Here is a 6,000-nt window from a genome sequence, read left to right on the forward strand (position 1 = left end):
ATGTGACATTTCAGCACTGCCTGCAGGGAGGGGGCTGAACCTGAACACACAATTTCCTCTGCTTTTGGCCCTGACCCTTGGGTCTGGGATTTCTCATTTCCACCAAAATGCCTTTTGCAAGTGATTAAATACTAAGACAGCTCAAGGTTGTGTCTCCTAAGTGAATTAATTTTTTAAAAAAGAGGATTTCTTTGCCTTGCAACAGGGTGGGAATACTTGGATGAATGTCTAATTTTGTTCTATTAAACATCCAAAGCAGAAGAAAATCTTGAGTTAAAAAAACTGCCTGTAGGCAGGCATAACAACTCACAGCAATATTATTCCATTTCCCAAAGTTATTCACAATCCATTGAAAACAAGAACTGCTATGTCTCCACAATCAGTTGACCTTCAGCCTTGGTGTGTGGATTTAGATGCCATTGTTTTAGTCACAGCAAGAAAAATGAATTGCATTGTTGCTGTTCCAGCTGTATTTCTGGGAAAATGCTTGCATGGGGTGTACCAAACAGAAGCCTCAAAGGAATATTATTTTCCTCAGTTAAAAAAAAAAAAAATTAAAAAAAAAAATATATATATATATCTTGCCCTTTCAACCTCTGATGAGTCAAGCAGCTTCTTTCTGATGCAGGTAGAGAGAAGCCTGGAGGAGTTAAAAACACACACACACAGGGCTGCATATCTTTACATACTGCATACAAATTATTGAGTTTACATCCCAGCACTGGGTTTCATATCCAGCACTCACATTTATTTACCTTAGATATTTTCCTCTCTTCTCTGAAGGTGATGTTCAAAATAATTGTGACAATCCCATCTCCTTAGGTAGTGGTTTAGGAGGAATCCATGTCTGGCCCACTGTGTTATTGGGAAAAATCCTAGGAGCAAAGCACCTTACCCAGCCCTGTGGTGCAGGTTGTGCCAAGGCAGGGAAGGCAAAAGAAAAGGTTATTGCCCTGAAGATCCAACAAGAATCCTCAGATGTTTTTTTGAGAAAAGAATATTTCATTGCCTGATCGGTGGGAATTTCAGTCATCAGGAGAACTGTAAATCTCCTTCAGAAATATGTCCCTATTTACAAAGAAATTAAGGACTGTTTTTTACTGTCAGTAAACTTGGCAGCAATAACTCTATTGATTTCAACAGTGAAATATAAGCAATAAGCTCCTTGCTGAGTCAGAGGGCTTGAAACACAGGCTGTCCTCATGGCTACTTGGATTTCCCCTGGAAACTTCCCTCTGCACCACTTATCAAGTCCAAGTTTGCCTGGGCACATGAGCATAATGCCACAGGACAGAGGCCAGGAACAGGAAGGGGAAAACCTTGAGGACCCACAGGGAAGTTCAAAACAGAAGAACTTCTTGGTGTTTCACTGCCAAGACCTCAAAAAGAAGTACTGTTTTTGCAGTTTCCTGGGTGCTTTCCCCCAGTACTTTCTACCATCCTGTAATGGGGAGTTCATGGACAGCCTTTCCTGCTGGGCAAAAAGAGAGGCCCCAAGGGAGGTACCTGGGTTGGGGTAAAACAACAGCAGTGAAAAGAGGTCATGATTAGTTCCACCAGGCCTAAACACGATGCTGCTGCCATCATGAGGACCAGTTGGGATTTAGTCCCATCCAGTGACCTTTCCAGTGTTGCATTCCCTGATCTAAAATTAGCCCTCTCATCCCTTGCACACAAGCCCTGTGCCAGCCTGGACACAGCCGTGGGTGACCAGATAGGATCTACCAGCTGAGCATTGGTGAGGACAGGCATGGCCCAGCCCCAGCTCTTAAATATGGATGAGCACATTCCTCTCACACCACAGGAACTTCTGGGTGTCAGGAAGCCACACAGGCTGGTTTTGGCAGCTCCTGGGCTCAGCTGACAGAGCAGCTCTGTCAGGACACCCAGCCCCGTGCTGTGCAGCCCAGCTGTGCTATCACATCTGGAGCACTGAGCCACACTGCGGACAGCACAAGTGTCCCCAACTTAGAGACCCCTATTTAATGCAGGGGCACTGTAAGAAAAGCAACTTGCATCTTGGAAGCACACACAGAAATTTTTCTGGCTTCACAGAGAGCTGCCCCTTGTGTCTTCATGCTTAAACTCAAAGGCATTAAGAAGCTGTAAACAGAGAAGCAGTGTTTATAGAACGAAACAAGAGTAAGCTGGTATGAAGAAGGGCTACGGGACACTGGAGTACCTTTAAAATGGGATGCTGAACATAATGCTGCTTTTCAGTCAGAGATCCTTGAACCATCTCCAAAGCAGCCATGTTTTTCAGAACATCTGTGCTACAGACAGTTGTGAATCCCCCACAATAGCCTCACCCAAGAGCTCTTCCAGATCTGCTCCGAACCCCAAGCCTCGTGCTGTGACCCCACAATTTGCCCTTTATTTCCCAACAGGAGCAGGATAGAAGGAAGGAGTTCCCACTCCTCTGGGGTGCATTGTGCTTAGAACACTGAACTTCCACACCAGAAGAACACTTCTGGTTTCTTTCAGGTGAAAAGGAAAAAGCTACACCCTTCCCTCAGCACCTGTTGTTCCTCCCCACGTCATCACGTGCCAGATGTTCAGGATGCCCATCAGACTGCAAGCAGCACCAAACACAGGGACAATATCACTCCCTCTGGCCCATGGGGAAGGGTGACTTTTGCCAGGCTATGAAGATGCCTGGCTGAAGGTCCAGGGATAGCAAACTGGGAACAGCTGGCTGCCAGGGACTGCCAGGTCAAGGGGATTTCCCTTCCAGCACGTGATGTCTCCTGCCCATTGTGAGCATGTCAGGGACAGCTGCCCCCAGCCAGCAATGTCTGACATGAATCCCTCCTCCCTCTCCATGTCAGAGCAACCACAGAAATGCACACCTCCCTTGCTCAAATGCCAGGGGAAGGTGCCAGGGTAGCCCCAGGGTCAGATGCCTCCTCCACCAGAATATCACAGCAAGGTGTCAGCAGCCTCAGCTATGACCACTCTTCAAGCAGAAATACCAGGATGGGGATGCAGACCATGCTTGAATACAAGCCCTTTCTTTGATGAAGGTTTAGGACATTCCTGTCAGATTTGAACTCCTGGTTCATTACTCTGGCATGTAGTATCTCTAACGCCAGAAGAAACCAAAATCAGGAAAGTTTTCTGGGGTTATCTTGGTCCAGATATGACCAGAGGAGACAAAAGTATCATCATGTGAGGCTGGTACCCCTGGTAGAAAAGTTCCCCAGAGGAGTTCACACAGCTGAAGTTATCAAATCACAGTTTTACTGCAGGTCAGACCTCCAACACCAACCTCCTTCAAACAGACCTAGGGAAAAAACAGGTTTTCATCACTTAGAGAGGAAGAAAACAGAGGCAGAACTATGACAAGAGGATGAAGATAAACTGCTGCCAAGGATGTTTCTGCTGAACATGGTTCTGCTTGGCTTTCACACCTGAATTAAAAAATATCTTGAGTAGATCAATCTTCTGAGCACAAGGTCGGGATTCTTCCTGTGGCAATAGGGTCCATGTTGGAAAGGACAAAGTATTTTGCAGGAGGAAGGAAACTTTTTGGATCTGAGAACATTAGGTTAGGTAAGTGCTTTAGTACTTAAATATTTCGTATTGGTTGACTTCAAAATCTTGGGCTTACATGTTGCTTTCAAGTAGTAAGATAATACTAGAATTGGCCAACTTGGTGGTTCCCTTTAACCTCAGAGTGAGCTTCCATAGGTGCGAGTGAAAAGTCTGCTCCCCACCTACCACAAAACATAGCCTGCACATGGAATTCTTTGGAGAAGGCCAAAAAGCAGGCTTCAAAGACAGCAGACATCCATCCCTTGGTGTGCTTCTGTGATAATTTTGAAAGCCAAAGGATGTTGTACTTAAAAGCATATACCTTAGGACGTGCATAATTATCAAGGGTTGCAAAGCACAAATGAAAACAAAGTTGGGGCCAGGAAGTAGTTCACTAAATAAGAGGAAAAATGAGAGGTTGTATCCTGTGGTCTCACAGGTGTCTCAGACTGGCTAGAAACAACAGTCCCCTCAGACTGAAACGTTTCAGACTTGGACCCCAGGAGGTGCTCTCCACTCACTTGCCTTTGTCTAGGGCATTTAGATGAAGTCCAGTTAGCTGCAGGCTAGGAAGTTCTCACTTCACTGACACATACTGAAACTGGAACAGAGAGTGAAACTTCATCCTAGTGATTTCTTCTATTGTCTGGGAAGTCCTGGGTATCCAGTCTTTGCCCACCACTCCTTGGTTATGTCTCTTACACAAAGCATGGCCTGTCACAGGAACTTTCCCCTCAGTGGTAAACACTGTGTGATGCAATCTGCTGGTGAACTCAGAGCCCCATTGCCCAGACTCTGCTCCTGTCCCTATGCTGTAAGGCCAGCATTTGGTATATACACATAGCTCTTCTCAGCCTGGTTGCTGATGGAGAAAAAGAAATCCTTTTTATTACTTGTAGTCATCACAAACAGGGGAGAGGAAGACACCTCAATCAGCTGGAAATAATATTGTTGCAAGCTGACCCAAGTGATCAGAGTTAAAATGCACAAAAGTCTTGAAAGCTGGACCCACCTCTTCCAGACCTCCAACCACTTGCTGGCTGCTCTGCCCCAGCTGCTGAGCAGTGACAGTGCCTTTGGAACCAGCAAGTTCCTCTGCAGCTTACTGACCGGTCATGTCCCTGTACTCATGGAGAAGACCTAGGCCCCTTCATAACCTAGCTGACATGCCTCTGGTCTGCAGAGCTGAACCAGCCTTCAGAACTCAAACTTTCATTCTTTTGCTGACCTATAACTTAATAAAGTTTTGAAAAGAGACAGAGAAATGTGGCAGGTGTGATTTCTTGGTCTTTTACCTCACATTCTAATGAGGACCCCAAATCCTCTTCTGCTACCTCTTTCTGCACGTGACCCCACTTCTATAAAATTATCCCACAGTGCACAGAAATAAAAGAGCTATTTCCCAGCACAGGAGGATGAAAGGCAATGAGCTACAAGCAGCTCGTGTCATAGCACATGCAACCCTCACCCCATGCTGCCTCACATGCCTCCTCCAGCACTGCAGGAAGGTCAGCCACCCTAGGAACATCCTTCCCTATTTCCCTCCCCAAGCTGCTGCACACCCCATCCCACATAGAAAAGCTGCTGGATATTACCTGACCCTGATTTTTCAGTCCAACCCCACACAGAGTATTTACTGACTCTTCCAAGCACCAACTCAGGCCCCTCTACTTGGGCTTTGTGTGCCCCACCAGCTCCAGGAAATAGCCACATATTCCCAGCAGAAGGTGGCAAGGAGTGCCTGCTTACTCAGAAAGCTGCTGCCAGCCAGACCTGCTGCTTTTCTACTCTGAAACATGCACAGCTGGAATTGCTCAGTGCAAATGAGTTGAACTCATAGAAAATCCCACAGGAATGTTACTATCTTCCCTGTCTGACAATAAAGGTAATAAAAACAAGTTTGAACAAAAATCTCAAATACCATTTAATGAATAACCATATTGAATTATTGGACTCCAGGAAGAGCATCTTTACCCTCATGACAATCTGCTTCTTGACACACCTTTAGCTAACAATGAGGATAACAGCTTTTCAGGACCCTAAAAGAGGAAATTATAACTGCACTTCAAAAATAATCTCCTTATAAATGCTTCTTGTTGATAGTATCTTCATTTGCACAGGTAGATCTTTCATTGTCTAATGCAAAGGATTCACAACTTTTTCTAGTAGAGACACACCCCATTTGCAGGCTCTTGCTCAGCTAAATTTGGATATTAGGACTGGCAGTAAAATTGACTTTGATGTTCAACCGAGAAGGGGGAAACAATCCTATGCAAGTCACTGTTCAAATGTAAGGAAGCAGCTGCAAAATAAAGTTAAAAATCTCTGAAGCACATCTTGCTTTTAAGTGTAAGTTTCAGGTGAGAAATATATCCTGTGTATTAGAGAAGTGAGGCATAAACCCCTGGATTCCAGGGATTCCAGACTTCAGTTAACTAACTTCTAAGAACTATAAACACAGATATC

This window comes from Molothrus ater, chromosome 6 (assembly GCF_012460135.2).
Source record: "Molothrus ater isolate BHLD 08-10-18 breed brown headed cowbird chromosome 6, BPBGC_Mater_1.1, whole genome shotgun sequence".
Classification (NCBI taxonomy): domain Eukaryota; kingdom Metazoa; phylum Chordata; class Aves; order Passeriformes; family Icteridae; genus Molothrus; species Molothrus ater.